Here is a 17,514-nt window from a genome sequence, read left to right on the forward strand (position 1 = left end):
AAGAAAAAGAGTAAAAATTACTTGGAATATTTTAGATCAACAGCAGTAATTTTCAATCTAATATTTAATTTGACCAGGGTCAGATTTATACTTTTTGCGTTACTAGACACTTGTTAAAAGCGCCTCATCCGTCTATTTCCACCCGAATCACTGGGGAATGGGGAACTTACCTCATTGCTATTCTTGGGGAAGATTTTGATGTCAGCATTTACTCATTTCTACTACACCAGGGACATTTACTGACAACAATTTGTCATACGAAGGTCTGGGATTTATTGCACATTAAGGTTCACTTTCCGGATCCGGGATTTTTGGGCTATTTTTTAGACTTTCAGTCAAGCAGCTACTGCATCGTCACTATTTATCCTAGGATCATGGTTCATACCTCATTCTCTTCAGAATCGAGCTGACTTTCAAACGGTACCACTTGCATGCTCATACCATATGCCGGAAGCGAGAAAAATGATGTCAAAGGGAAAATTTTGGAGGGAAATTTTTTTCCTCGCACTTTGGGCCCCTCTGGAGCGGCCCGGTGTGAACGTAGCCATCTAAAAAAATCTGATAAATAGTACTTAGTATACTGAATGTGTGAGCCAAATTTCAAGTTTCTATCCTGAATACCAAGGGCGGGAAAAATTTTATCAGGAATTCCCACCATGCCCCAAATTACCGTAAAACACCATGATCTCAGGTAAAAAATTTCCTGAGACATCCCTAATTACCCTAGGGTCATGTTTCGCCCATCATTCTCTTCAGAATAGGACTGCTTTTCAGGCGGTATGACTCACGTGTCTCCATCATGTATCTTAGGTGGGAAAATGAGGAAAAACGGGATTTTGGGGGTAAAAATATCCTTTATTTCAACTTTTAGCCCCCCTGGACCCCCCCCTGTTTTATCGCAGAGATCTGAAAAAAATCTTGTAAATACTACTCGGTGGGCTGAATGTTTATGCACAATTCCAACTTTCCAGGAGCAAAAGTAAGCCCGCCAAAAAAAAAAAAAATACCGACAATGTCCCATATTCCCGTATACAGAGGGAAATATTTAAACATTCCCTGAGACATACCTAATTACCGTAGGGTCATGTTTCGAATATCATTTTCTTCAAAATAGAAATGCCTTTCAGGCGGTACTATTCACTTGTCTCCATCATGTATCTAAGGCGGGAAAATCCCGTGAAAGGGATTTTTTGGTAAAAATTTCCCTTTATTCAACGTTTAGCCCCTCTGTACCCCCTGTTTTAACGCAGAAATCTAAAAAAAATCTGGTAAATACTACTCAGTGGACTGAATGTTTTTGCACAACTTCAATCTTCTAGGTGCAAAAATAAGCCCGCAAAAATATAATACCGAAAATGTCCAAAATTCCCCTATACAGAAGTATATTTTGATAAAAATTCCCTGACACTTTCCTAATTATCCTAGGGCCGTTTGTCGCACATCATTCTCTTCAGAATAGAACTGCCTTTCAGACGGTATGACTCACGTAGCTCCATCATGTATCTAAGTCGGGAAAATCCCGTGAAAGGGATTTTTTGGTAAAAATTTCCCTTTTTCAACGTTTAGCCTCTCTGGTTCCCTCCTGTTTTAACGCAGAAATCTGAAAAAAAATCTGGTAAATACAACTCGGTGGACTGAATGTTTGTGCAAAATTTCAATCTTCTACGTGCAAAAATAAGCCCGCCAAAAATACTTTACATAAACCCCTCCAAAAAATATTACACGAAAATATATATTTTAGAATTATGACGTCATAACCTCCTATGTCTCGACGCAGGAAGGTGTGAAACCATACGTAATGTCTTCTACAATGCCTCTGAACTTGAAAAACAAAAAAACAAAACAACAAAAAAAAAAAACGGACGAAAAAGCTCAAATAGGAGAGTTATAACGCAATGTACCATGAAACACCCCGTATGGTACAGATTGTACCATGGGATCCCCAAAGGGTTAAGGTTGTAAAAAGTGATAAAATGTGCTCAAAATCAAGGAAAAGCAGGGTTTATTTCTGAAAATTTTCCTACGTTTTGCGGCAACAATGGTGGCGCTTCGCAGCTCGTCTGCCGAACTCACTGATATTAATATGTACGGGGACGCCCTTGTATACTCTCTGCCCGGGCGCCAATTTTCTACGCCATTTGTGCTGTATTACATGCATTCCTGCTTTTTTTAAACAATGAGGATTGCTTATCGGAAAATCAGACACTATTCTACAGGTGTGTTATCTGGAGTAAACTTAAACCTTTGACCTTCGAGCTGGTAAAGTTTGTCGACTCGTCCTGCGATAAATATACCAAATGAGGGATTTGTTTTTCACCCTTCAGCAGCCATGCTTCAGGCAGTCTGCTTATGAAACGACACTGAACTCCAGTAAGGAACTGAATGCGAAATTCAAACAACCTTTCTCATTCAATACTGAACAGACATACCTACCCCTCTTTAGCTTCGAAACAAGTCCATTGATTTTTTTAAAATTATCATCTTAGATTTTTTTAATTCTCGTGGTTTTTCCGTTTCCTCCCACTTTCTTCATTCGACCATTTTATTCATTTCTTATCTTCACCGTCTTCTTTAGCCTCGGTGCATAACCGTGGGACGTTAAACTAGATATTTCATTTTATTTTCAAACATATTAGTAGTGTTTTTCTTCCAAAACTAAAGAGAAATGTAGTATTGAACGTTGGTAATTCCGTTCACCATAGGTGCCGACTAGATGGGTATGGCCTTGGCTATGAGGCTCAAGCATTCGTTATGAGCACAAATTTTTAATGTGTGCTCATAAAATTAACATCTAAATAACACTTTCATAATATTGAAAAAAACTTAGTGCATGTGACCGGAAGTTTGATTTAATGGGCGGATGCTTATACGTTTATTAATTGTTTATCAATATAACTTTTAGCCTCCTTAGGTATACGGCACATCGAGGATTGAGCGATATAACATTATACAATAAATAATCCATATTCACAAGTGAGAGAGATTTTGTACAGTTATTTCAAAAACTTGGAGCTTGATACCATTATTTTGTATTTCTACATAGGTCAAAAGCAGTGGCGTATTTAGGATTTTGTTTCGGAGGGCTATGCATAGGGATGGTATCGAGACGAGACGAGACGAGACTTTGTACAGTCTCGGTCTCGTCTCGGTTGATAAATAGCGGTCTCGGTCTCGGTCTCGTCTCGAGTCAAAAATCGCCGTCTCGGTCTCGGTCTCGTCTCGGTCAATAGATGCTTGTCTCGATCTCGGTCTCGGTCTCGAGGACCAAATCTCGGTCTCGTCTCGAAAGTCTCGAAAGTCTCGAAATAAATAGTGTGAAATTAAATTGTGAAAGTATTATTATCGTACAGTCTGTCGTTTCCGCTTCTTATTTTTTGCTTTCATTCTTGACTATTATGGTATGCTGTACCTCTTCATAGCTAATTTGCTAGCGCTAATGCTTTCCATGCGTGTGTTCCAGGTTCAACCATCTGTGGCCAGTGGCGGCGGTTGGACGTTAAAAGTGTGTGTGTGGGGGGGCAAGACATGATCTGAATATTTGATATCAATGTTAGTTTTCCTGGTTACTTGTAACACTTTGTTTGACGAAAGGTTGTATAACTAATAGGATACTATCTTTTTCAGTTAGAATACCGTATATCGTATTTCATATTTTATTAAGTAAATTGAAAAGAGAAACGCAAGTAGACACTAGCCCTTTGTACTCTTAAACAACGAAGGTGTAAGAAGAGATTTGATTCCTTGCTCATGAATATCTGTGTGGAAAATTGTGTGATCAGATCAGGCACGTAGCCAGGATTTCGTGAAAGGGGGGGTCCGTGACATGAAATACTGTGGTCATCACAAAAGGGGTTCGATCACTCTAAACTATTTTACTGGAACATATATTGGTTCGTTTAGCCAGGATTTCGTAACGAAGGGGGGGAGAATGACATGAAATTCTGAAGGCCCAGGAGCTCGATCAATCTAAACTACTTTGCTATCAACATACATTGGTTTGTTAGGACAATAAAATGAGGATATGTTGGCAAGTATTTTAATAACAAACTATGAAGAAATTTCGAGCAAAATAATAAAGAAAAAAAAGTATTGAAAAAGATTTTGCAATATTTACGTCCTTCTCCTGTTTATTCAAATATAACAATTTTTCTTTCGTTATGACCTCAATTATTATAAAAAGTACATACTGAATAATGTCTTGTAAACTATCTTCTAATATAAATAAAATAAAGAGTTTGTTTGTGTGTTTGACTGTCTCTGTGCGGCCTGGGGACCAGACGAGTGGACCAAGAGTTACCAACTTTTGGTCAGGGGTGCCTTGACCCAGGCCCCAGATCAAGACGAAGCGGTTTTTTTAAATTTTGAAACAGTGGGGTCTCAGGGGGGTGTTTACCGGAACCGGCTTGGGAACCAGACAAATTGACCGAGAGTTACCAAATTTTAGTCACGAATACCTTGGTCCAGGCTCGAGACCAGAGTTAAACGTTTTTGTCGAAATTCGAATCAGGGGGGTCTCAGAGGGGCGTTTACCGGGACATGTAAAAGTAGTAGAAAATGACCGATATTTATTTATTTATTTATTTAACAATCACCAGATACAGCTCAGAGGTCATTTTTACATTGAATATCCAACATTAACAATGGAAAGGATTTGGAAAGGTATCGGCCAGGGCCTGTTTAGTAGGTGCCATCCCGGCATTTGCCTAGTAGGACTGAGGGAAACCCTGGAAAACCTCAGTCAGGATGGTATGCAGCGGGATTCGAAGCCACGACCTCCCAGATGCGAAGCCAACGCTCTACCACTTGAGCTATTAGTGTCGAATTCATATTTTCACGGTCGCTGAAATCAATGGTGAAGCTCCAGTCGCATTAACTTCCAAATTCACGCTATTCGGCTCCGGGCCGGGGGTCACCGAAGGGGGGGGGGGTGAGATACCAAGACATATAAAAGTAATCCAAAATGACCGATATTAGTGTCAAATCCATAGTTTTCGCGGTCGCTGAAATCAATGGTGACACTTCCGTTAGCGATGACTTGCAAGTATGCGGGGCGGGAGTCAGCGGGGGTTGGATACCGAGACGTAAAAAATAGCCCAAAATGACCGATATTAGTATCAAATCCATAGTTTTCGAGGTCGCTGAGATCAATGGTGATACTCCCACAGGCGTTGACTTCCAAATACAGCCCCTGTGCGAAGCATGTGCATATTCAACTAGTTTTACTACAATATATGCGTTCCTTTCTCTCTTGAATCAAATGCTAACAGAACTTTCAACATATTTTTTTGTTTTTATTATTCCGTCAACTACTGTCGGTTCCAAATGATAGGTTAAAGGAGCAACAGAAAATTGTCCTTGAAGTAACATGTTTGATACTGCAAGGAAGGATGCGATGACGAAAAGTTATGATTAAAAATGTCCACACTGTTACACAACGGCACTTATGCTTTCGAAAGCTTGAAATCTCCCTGACTAGTAGCAGGAATTCTGAGAATTCCATAACTTTTCTTGAAATTTCAAATTCCCTGACTCTTCCAGAATACCTCGCTTACCTCGCCACCATATTGCAAGTAATACAAATCTCCTCATAAGAAAGAGTAAGCAAAAGCTTCTTGTAGTTTTCTTTTTAATTTTTAAAGCACATTCTTCTTTTTGTCATTTCATTTTGTTTTATCCTTCCTTATTTTTTTCATTTCTGGTCTCGAAGGGGGGGGGGGTCCGGACCCCCCTTGGCTACGTGCCTGGCATATTTAATAAATTTACAAAACAAATAAACAGAAAGGATAATATTAATCAAATAATCATAGTAATGAATAATGGGGCTTGTTTTGCAAAAGTTATATTGAAACTGGAAATTAATGAACAACTTATTTTTAATTCCACGCATGCTATTATATATTTTATTACTCTTAGAATGACAGTGAATACTACAGTTTGTAAAAAAATAACTGCATCACTTAGATTTATGGCAATAAATTTTCTTATTTGGGTCATATAAATCTTATGATACAGCATAACATATTTAAAATTTAACCGCATGTTACTGGATGTTCATTGTAACTGCTAAATTAGTTCAAACACATTTTGTCTACCATTATTCACAAAATTACTGTAAAATGAAGTACCCCTAGGACACATATAACTATATTACAAAAATATTTTGAAAGAAACTAATTGAAAAAATATCTTATAAAGGTAACATTTAGCAAGAAAAAATATTTTTTCTTGATTTCTAAGCGACTGAATAACACAATATCACCATTTTTAATACTGTCCTTCATTTAGTATTTTGTATGACCTCCTTTAGCCTTCCTGACAGCCTGAATTCTTCTGGGCATACTGTGAACAAGATTATGGCATGTTAACATGGCTAAATCATGGTACCAAGTATGTACAATTGCTGCCATTAGCTGGTTCCTATTTTCAAAACACCTTTTCCGCAGTTTCTTGTTCATAATATGCCACAAGTTTTTGATAGGATTTAAATCTGGTGAATTAGGAGGCCACCAGATTCTCTCTATATCCATCTCCTTAAACCAGTTATTGACTGAACGAGATCGATGGCATGAGGCATTGTCATCCTGAAAGTAGAATTTGTTCAGATTTGCCCCTGTAAAATAAGTCCTAGCTGTTGGAATTAATTTGTGATTAAGAATTTGTATGTACTTTTCGCTGTTAACTGAACCATTACAAATTTCAATTTTTCCAATTCCTCTCGATGTGAAGCAACCCCACAACATAACACTTGCTGAGAACTTCTGTGTCTCAGATATACAATTATCATTTAATTCCTCTCCCCTACGCATCCAAAGCTTCACTCCAGCGTCGTTTCCAACAATATCAAACTTCTTTTCGTCCGAAAATATCACACGATCCCAGTCTTCCTCTGTCCATTCCCCGTAACTTTGCACAAAAATTTTTCTTGCATCCTTATGTTTCTTTGTCAGTTGCGGTTTTCTTTGCGGCTTTTTCTTGTCAAATCCAAAAAGACTTCAGTCTAGACACTAATGTTGAAAGGCTCACTCTAATACCTAACTCCATTTCCATTTGTGCAGCCAGTTGACATGAATTCATGCTTCTTTTCTGCAACGCTAGTGACTTCAATTTTCGATCAACCCTCGCAGATGTTTTCTTCTTCCTTCCACACCTGTTTCTAAGCGAACAGTGTCCAAATTCTAGCTGTTTCCTAATGATTCTTGACACTGTAGACTGATGAACGTTAACTTTTCTACCAATTTCTCTTTGACTTATTCCTTCCTTGTGTAGGGCCAATATTCGTCCTTGTTTGCGAGGTGAAGTGTCTCTCAAGCTCATGATTCGTCAAATCAATAACAATCTATTCGCATTAAATACACTGCTTATATATTTATAAACTTCAGAACACTATAAAAGCAAACACTGCAACACAAATCAGGCAAGCAATCACGCGATAAGAACAATGTGCATTACTTTGTCAATCTCCACCCGAGCTGCATATGCAGTTTTTCAACGACACTAGCCTGGTGACAAAAAGGGAAAACAAATAACAACAAAACAAAAGACTGTGTAAGAGAACCACACGTGATTTGTTTTTATGAAAATCTATGAATGCATATCACCACTAAAAGTAACTACTGGTATTCTTTACATGTCCTGCCATACTTTTAGCAAGTGATGCAATTATTTTTTTACAAACTGTACAAGCATATGCTACGACATTTAAAGAAATACTTTTGCACCTTCCCGAAATATGTTCGCTGCCATTAAGTACAGTTTTCACTTTCTTGGAATATATCAAAACTCAGCAATACTTAGTGACTCCACATTTCAGTTATACAAAATAATTCTAAAATCTAGAATTATGCTAAATTTAATAAATTGAATTGTATATACAAAACTGTATATGTACATCCCTAAACTCCTATATTATACTGCAAAATTAATATTCCTTACCGAGCTCCTTCGTGGCTAAGCGGTTAGCGTACACGCCTTTGACGTGGGTGACCCGGGCTCGATTCCCCGGGGGAGCTCACGTGGTTCGGACTCCACGTTGATAATTAAGTCCACGTCTCACATAACTTCGCTGCTGAACAGGATGTTAAACTAAAAAAATCAAATCAAAATATTCCTTATTACTATTAGAAAGAACAAAATACATTTTAGGAACTGTCGATTTTTGTGCAATTAAAGAATAGCTTGTGAAGGACTTCTTTTCTTGCGAAATGTTATCTCAATTAGTTCCAGAGCAGCTGACTAACATATCGAGCCCTTGCAAGAATAAATTAAAGAATTGTGGCGCTCCAATAGGTTAATTTTTGGTCCATTTTTAGTAGCAGTTCAAACGCAATTCCTAGCTTTCTTAATTCCACGGGAAGACAACCAATACGTACTCATGGAACGACAAATATTTTATGCCACCATTTTTATTCTATGAACCAATAATACATACAAAACTTTATATTTCCAAATGAAACTATATACATTAATGGGTAATTTCAAAAAAGTGGGGGCAACTGCCCCCCTTTGCCCCCCTAATCGCCGCCCATGTCTGTTGGTATATCATATCTGGGATAAAACCCTAATAGTAACCCATATTTCACTTTCTAGCAATAGACTTTGTCTCAAATAGCCTCACTACTGCCTATACAATTAAACTCTATTAAATTAATTCCAGTACTATACAGTAGTTTATTTCCTTCCTTTGAATCAGAATTGATCAATACCTCCTAACGGATAACACAACACATAGCAGCTCGAAAGTATTAAATCGGACCGAAATTGAAATTTTACAATACCTCATTTATTGTCCAATACATTCTGCTTTGACTGTCATTTTAAAAACAGAATATAACATTCATGATCTTAACAAATAGGGTAAATTATTACTACAATATATTTTGTTTCTAATTGATCAAATGCTTTATTAGTGTTTCATATATACGTATTTAATTTACACTTTATAACACGGACTTCCTGAACCTTGTGGTGGGAGCTAAGACACCCACCTTTGTTATGTGTGGTCTTGGGTTGAAATCAACAAACAAGTTAGATTTAAAGTCCGATATTTCGCACAGTTCGGGTCTCAATTTAAGTACACTCTGTTTCTTATACGAGATCGTAAAATCGTAATGCATTACTATGCATAGCCGTAACTAGGCAGGAGCAACTGGGACAGTGTCCCGGGGTCCTCACCCATAAGAGCGTCGAAAAACCCAGTCAGGCTTACAAAATTTCTACTCTGAGAAATATGGAAAGGATAATACGTAAGAAATTGAAGAATTTAGTGCTATAATTTAAATAAATTGTCATGAATACTGCAGATTTATCTCTTTGTACGCTAGGGAAAATGTCGACCCTCGGTGGCGACGAAATCAGTTTTCGGGGTCCATAGAGTTACTGTTACTCATCTAAGTAGGACAAAGCAATAATTTGTTTCCTTTTTCAAATATCTTGTTTTACTCTTCGTACTACTCTTCGCAGTAGTTTATGTGAAGCATATTTATTTATTTTTATTTAATTTAATTTATGTTTTGCTCTCATTAACCATTGAATTTCAATGATGTCACGCAGAGACGTAAGCAGACTACAGCACGCTTGACTACAGCAGAGCCGTAAGCAGCACGCTTAACTACAATTCGCGTGGTCCCAAGTTCGATTCTCGGTGTGGGTACAGTTGAACGACCAAAGTGGTTCCACTATAATCAGTAGCTCCACGTCTCCTTTAGCCGCCCTAGCATAATCGTGGGACGTTAAACTAAAACAAATTAACCCAAAAATCAACACAATGCGTATTACTAACTGTAAGTCTTTGAATAATTGCATATACACTGAAGAAAAAACCCAAGTCCAGATTTTAGGATAAAACGAGGATAATATGCTTTTTGTTGGGAACACTATGACAAGACAGTGGTGTCAGTCTTAATACTGGGTGAAACACCCTCATTTCTATGGCGACATAGTCAGTAAGTGAGAGCGATGCTTACTGTTCTCACAGGAGTAACTGATGATCTCACTTACTGTAGTACGTAGCCACATGAAATAAGGGTGTTGCACCCAGTATTACAATTGACGCCTGTATATATATATAAAACAACACCGACGATTGGGAGGTGAATCCTGACACCAAGATAAGACAAAATGCTTCCTTTTCGGAGTTACACGCTGCCAAAAACATGAAGAAAAAAAAATGAATTTTAATGTTCCATAGCTCCAGTGGCGGAGCCAAGGGAAGGTCAGGGAGGCCAGGCCCCCTTGCTCAAAATCTTGGCCCCCTAGTGACCCCCACACAGTGATATAACTATAGGTTTACAAACGCTAAGTGAGTCGTAGCCACAAGTGAAATTACTACCAAAACATCTCTCCACAACAGAGTTACCAACTGCAGAATACCGTATGTTGCGATAGTCTGCGTTCCGAAATGAAATGAAATCAAGATTTACGTCCCACGGATATGCCAACTAGGCTAATGGTGACGGTGACGACGAGAGATGAATGAAATGGTGGAATGAAGAAAGTGAGAGGAAACGGGAGAAACCAAAGAAAACCCACGCACGCGGTGTTTGTCCACCACAAAGTTCACTTGACGCGAGCTGTGATCGGATTAAAGGTGTACGCTCTACCACTGAACCACTGCTCTGTGTTTCGAGTAAAATAGCTCTACTAGTTTATGTTCGTAGCACAGCAAGATCTAATTCACCGAAATCTGTGGGATGCATGCATTGATCTCATCACCTGAACTACCTTTTAACCCCTGTATCTTATTGACGTAGTTATCTCTTTTGTTTTCGACAAAGGGCCAGAAAGAAAAGCAAAATCAGTCGGCTTTCTCATTCGCTTCAATGCTGAAATTTATACTAAAATATGAGACACTTACTTACAAATAGCATACACTTTAGTAAACCATTACACTTGCGTTGGACGAAAAAAGTGTTCGTACATTACCTATTACAATTCGTACAGTAAGTAGTTAATTCTCATTGACTATGGTGACATAGAACAAATGCATAGTAATCATTAAATAATTTGGTACTACTACTACTACTACTACTACTACTACTACTACTACTACTACTACTATTACTACTACTACTACTACTACTACTACTACTACTAATAATAATAATAATAATAATAATAATAATAATAATAATAATTATTATTATTATTATTATTATTATTATTACAGTTTATCTACATAATAATATAAATAACTATTTATATTATTATGCGGTATTAAAACAAATCTGGAACTTGTGATGTTTATTCACTTCCATCATTCCATCAGGCAAACTGGTCTGATGTGTGCAAGAAGGAATGTTTTCGAGCTGGTAAAATTTGAGATGACTGCTGCCTATAACCTTGAGCTTCGCCTTATGTCCAATTCTATTATAGCAGTCAACCTCCGCCGTCACGTCTAAGTGGAGTAGTCACCTAACCCTTGCTCATGTTCATCAGCAATCACGAGCACTAGGTTTACTCACAAAGGATGTCGCGGCATGTTCTGCAAACAGCTTGTTGTTTACAGTTTCCATTCAACTTTCAGAAGTAATGTTCCACTGTATAAATATGATAAACAGACTTGTTTCCTAGTTCGCTTTGATTTTCTTAACGACTACTAAAAATAAGTAGTTATCGTATTTCTGCTTTTTTTTAAAAAAAAAAATAGTGCTTTTGGATAGGATAGGCCTAATGGATAGAATAAGATATGCATATTTAATGATTTTTAAATTATACAGTACATTTTAGCTTGTGATTGAACCTTACAAGTTTTGTGAGTATATGAATCAAATTTTTCCATTCATTGAAGATGCCCCCCTCAAAATTTTCGTAGTCCCTTCATTGGCCCTCTTGAAAAACATTCTAGCTACGCTACTGCATAGCTCCAATACTATGGGATCTACCGTAGTCGGGTCAAGACTTCAACTAAGAATTAGTATGTGCCCTATCAGTATGTATCCATGTATCAGTATCTTGCGGTACTGCTTTTACAGAGGTAGTTGGTGAGTACTTAAAATTATATGCCCTTAGCCAAACTCCTTCTATGAAAATTGTTGCGTGAGTACCGCAGGATTCTGAAACATGTATTTTTGGATAGGTCACTTAATAGTTCCTAAGTAAAGTCTTGATCCGACTACCGTAGATCCTATAGTATTGGAGCTAGGGACCATTAAAGTTCATTTTTTCATGTTTTCGACAGCCTATAATTCCAAAAGTAAGCATTTGTGCACCCAGGTTGGTCTATACTTTTTGTCTTATCTTGGTGTCAGGAATCACCTCCCAAACGTTGTTGATATATATATATATATATATAGATAGATAGATAGAGAGAGAGAGAGAGAGAGAGAGAGAGAGAGAGAGAGAGAGAGAGACAGACGGACAGAGAAGGCAACATCAGCAGTGGATTTTGTTTCGGGAGAGGTTTGAGAAACGGGTAAGAAACATTTGTGGTGTACGTGCAGTGTGAAAAAATAGTCACAAATTTATTTCGGGAGAGGCTTGAGCCTGATAGGCACCCCCTAAATACAGGACTGTACATCAGTCAACCGTTCCCATATTATCTAACACTGCGACGAAAGAAATTTTGAGTGAAGACAATTTTAATTTTTATCAATATTCGAGACGAGACCGAGACTTTCGAGACTGACCTGAGTCTCGTCTCGATTTATAGAGGCCTGTCTCGGTCTCGGTCTCGTCTCGGTTATATAAAATCCGTCTCGGTCTCGGTCTCGTCTCGGTATAGAAAAGCCCGTATCGGTCTCGGTCTCGTCTCGATAATTCGAGACGAGACCGAGACGAGACCGAGACTAGTCTCGGTCTCGGTACCATCCCTAGCTATGCACAACACGTGAATAAGCACTATAATTTTCCTTTTGTATGCCCACAGATGTTAATGAAATTGTGAATATAACAAATTTATTTGGAGGGGGATTGAGCCCGTTAGCCCCTTTAAATACGCCACTGGTCAAAGGTATTTATATAAATTGAATTTTCACAAAAGACATAGACAGTAGAGTCGTTTTTGGTTTTCACTGAAATTATTCTAAAATATTAAGGAATTTGATTATAATCATTATTATTTTAATTACTTCTCTCCCTTTTTTGGCCAATATTGGTAAACATATCATAATCATCATCATCATCACAGCTATTCCGCCATTATTGGCTAGTTGCTTGCTGCAATTGAGAAGCTTCGATATACGGTAGTCCTCAGCTAGTCTCTTCGTCTTGACGAAGCAATTTTCTGTGTTAATACCTTCCTTGAATTACAGTCTCCTTCGCTACCGCCTCTCTTTCCTTCCACCATATTCTCTAGCATGTCCCTCATAATACATTCCTCCTCAGCCAATGCCCAACCAGTTTCTCTTAATTACATCTAAAATCCTTCGTTTCTCCCCTATTGCTACTATTTCTAACACCTTCTCATTCGTTTTCCCTTCAGTTCAGAAAGCCTCCAAATTTTTCATTGGTTTCGCGTAATGTCCATGTTTCTGTCCCATAGAGTACATATTGGAATTAGTAAAACAAAATCTCAACATTTAATTGGAAGTTTGTCTAATGCAAGGCTTGGCTAATCGTGGTTGAAAAAAAAAAATCTGACACCTTTAGAGTGTAAAAATAATTTTCAATTCATGGTATTTCAGTAATCTCTGCCATATTGAGTTTCTTTCACGCGTCTCAGGAGTAACCTCCCCAGTTTGGGAATCATTGGAGTATTGGATCTGTTAAAACATATCAAAAGATCACGAAACATTGTGATTTATCTTATAAATAATGAAGCGTGGGCACCCATTGAAAAAAAAAAATAAAGGCCATCGGTTATGGTGTACACTATCACCATCCTTACACGAAGGTAGACTATATTACATTCAGAAATATACATTGTATTTCCGTCATTATTGGCGCATTGTAGAATTTATTATCCCTTATACCCAGAGTAAAATTTACCCATGAAAAGCATAAGATTTCTTAAAAGTAAGACTTGCAAGACTCTTGCAAGCAAGGCCAAGACCAATACTGGGTGTGCAAGACAAGGGTGTGTTTTGCATTTGCTCATCACTAGTTACCTTTGACAGCTATATATTATATGCGTCCATTTGTATGTGAGATCCTGACCGCCTATATTGTTTCATAACGAAAGTACGTACAGATGGAACACTTACAAAGAAAGCATTATAAAACATAAGTTTTCAGTTATATGTTTGATGTACATTAAGTCCAAAAACTACAGGATTTACAAATGTAACATACGATTATACATACGCCACATACAATTTTTTGTCTCAGTGTGTCAGTTCAATGAGGCTTAAAGAACTGAGTTAAACATTCAGTAAATAGTTGAGAGAAATAACTTGAAAGAATGACATGAAGTCTTTAAGAGACGGTGATGATGAGAAGAATGAAATGGTGGAATGAAGAAAATAAGAGGAAACGGGAGAACCTCGAGAAAACTCATGCAAATGGAATTTGACCGCCACAAAGTTCACTTGGCGCGAGCAGGGATTGAACCAAGGACCCCATGCACCAGAGGTGAACGCTCTACCACTGAGCCACCGCAATACTCCAGAAATAAGTTGAATGTTGATATAAATGTGTTTGAATAACTTAAAAACATAACATATACAGATTACTGTGATAGTAGTGTATCTAAGACAATTTCCAACGGAAGTTGGAGATAACGACAAATATGTGGAAAGTACGTTATGGAAGTAATTTGTTCAAAATTCCGTTTTTTTATATATATATATATATATATATATATATATATATATATATATATATATATATATATATATATATATATATGTATACAAATGTTCTAATCCATTGATGGTGCTTATAGGATTACCATATGACAGATTTCAGAGAGGAACACAGTTTTACATTTCACGAAAGATTTATATTTAACGAGAAATATTTAAATAATACAGCGAAAAAATGATACAATTAAATTTTTACAGTATCGATAACACGTAAACTTCTTTATGCTAGAGTCACATATTAAAATAGTTTTTGTTGTTTCTGTATGTAATTCGTAAATAACATTGTCCAAATTTAATACTATTATGGAAACAAATCTGCCTTCCAAACAAAGACACAAAATGAAATCTCATAGTTATCTTCATTGGCATCATTAAGGTCAAATGCGTTTAGGTACTTGTTTGATCACCAAATGTAAGAGAATAGTGCATTATTCAACTAATAATCTTAAAATTGTACACTAAATATTTTACTCTAACAATTTCCTTAGAAGACTCAACATTGAATCTGTTCACATCTTTTGTTCATTGACTGTTTACTACATAGAAAGTCGTTTCATCTCTACCACTGCGATTAAGAATAGAGAAAAGAACTCTGCAACTTTCAGCAACATTCTTAGCATGTTAAAAAATATTTTTACCAGATATCATTCGATAACAGCTTATCTCCAGTTTAATATATATTTCGAACCTTGAAGTTGAAGCAGTTGTCTGTACAACCCTTTCCCTACTTTCTTAAAAACCCGTCCGGATCATTTTTAAAGTCCAAAAAGCGGTAAAAGAGAACGTCTAGTGTCCGTATTGTAAAATAAAGATTAATAATAATAATGTTCTTAGAAGTTTTGCGAAAGTGAATGCACGAAGAACTTATTCACTTTCAGCTGCATAATTAAGAAGAAAACATGTAAAACATGTTTCATACCGAATTTGTCCCCTCTCCCATCCTATTCTATCTATTTATGACAAGAACTTGTGTAAGAGCTTCCCATCCTCTTTTTTTTTCGAAGAAGAAGAAAAACACTGCGTCACCTGTACCACCAGATGTCTTGCGGATACGGAGTAACAATCAAAACAACAGAACTCGTTAACGAGCAAGAAATATTTACATATATATAATTTCTTTCCTTTTTCCCTATATACATCTAGTTCTCTCCGTCCCCTTTTTCCTAAAGTCTGTCGTATACACATACATAAGGACATACACATTTGTATTATTTCTCATCTTCCACATAACAAAGCGAACGAACCCTGGTAGAAGAATATGGCACTAATGAACATCAGTGGGAACATAATGAACCAGCAGCCGGAGTCTTTTTACCTCCTCCTTAACCCTCCGGTTGAACACTTCTTTTGTACAAGATCACCATCCTCTAAAATACACGGCTTACCAGAACATTTTTGTTGCTGCTAAGAACAGAAATATAATTCACAAGTTTATTATTTCAGGTTTTTATATATTTTTAAAGAACAAAAAATATATTTAAAAAAGTAAATAACTAGACCATATACTATTTTTGATTTAACATAACTAGTAACGACTCCAGAATTTTCAGACAAGGAAATGTGAAATGTCCTCTGACTGATATTCTTACCCCCTTGAATATTGCTTCATGTTTTCTACGCTTCATGAGTATCAGCGTTGTAGGGAGGTCCGTGACTTTTTCAGGAGGTTTGGGCTTTTTATATACTAAAAGCAAAACATCAAAAGTATATTTTCAGAATATGAAAGCATTTAAAACTTACCATCTTTACATACATATTACACAAATATAAATTATTATTTCAGTATACCTTTACTGAAACTTAGTGCGTACATTTAGAATTATATGTTGTAGAAAATATACCAAGAAGCCGTTCATAAGGAAGTAGAAATTGTTTAAGGAAGTCCGTCTGTTTAATTTTGCTTTTATATGGTAATAAATGGTAAACAAAAATAAATAAATAAATAAAAATTTCAATAATTAGAAGAAAAAATAAAATCAGACCTATGCACTATTATGCAATAGTACAGAAGTAATGAACTCACATCTTTGTGTATTCAGTTAGGTAAATAAGAGTAATGAAGTGGAAAATTAGTTTCATATGTTTTTATTATTTTACTGTGTTTACGTGGTTGAATTTTCGTACATATACTTACTTAAAATGCCCGTTTTTTTGCACGAAGAAAATAGATTATTGAAACTATTTATAATCCTTCCCTCATTTGAATAATAATAATAAAAGACAATAAGATTTTGGAAATAAATTTTATATCCCTCTATTTCTTTAGTTTCTATCATGTCGATTAATCAAGGGATCTGATAGAAACCTTGATAGGTATTCCTTGAGGTAGGTACGAACTATATTCTAAATTTATTTCAAACGTTCAACCGACTTCTTGTGATGTGATCACAAACACCAAATACCTTCGACTTCAATGTACACGCAAATGCCGAGGGTGGTATCTAACTTATAAATCCCAACTTATAGTCACTTCCTTCCTTCCCTTTTCCCGGATAATGTGCTCGCCGAAGGAAGTCATCCCTCAAACGTGACGGGCCAAATGGCCTTAGCTGCCGAAAGCCCAGAAATCTAAATTCTAAATCCAAGGCTGTTTTTGTCTCGTGGTACCCAGTCTAGAATTGTGATAATCATTTCTTCTTGCAATATGGTCAGACATTTTTCAGCCCATGTTAAAAATTATTTCATTAGTACGAGTCATTAGTTGCTAAATAATTTATTTCAATATATTTGGGCTAAAAATAGTTCAAATCCGCTACTTTTGGAGCACAGACACGCT

General features: G+C 36.7%; 1 long non-coding RNA gene across 2 annotated transcripts in view; it reads left to right on the forward strand.

Annotated features, from left to right (window-relative positions):
• LOC145664597 (uncharacterized) overlaps positions 1–17,514 on the forward strand; it is a 506,108-nt gene that overhangs the window by 415,195 nt on the left and 73,399 nt on the right. The gene's annotated exons all lie outside the window — the stretch shown is intronic.

Source organism: Thermobia domestica, chromosome 11, assembly GCF_964235325.1.
Source record: "Thermobia domestica chromosome 11, izTheDome1.hap1.1, whole genome shotgun sequence".
NCBI classification, from domain to species: domain Eukaryota; kingdom Metazoa; phylum Arthropoda; class Insecta; order Zygentoma; family Lepismatidae; genus Thermobia; species Thermobia domestica.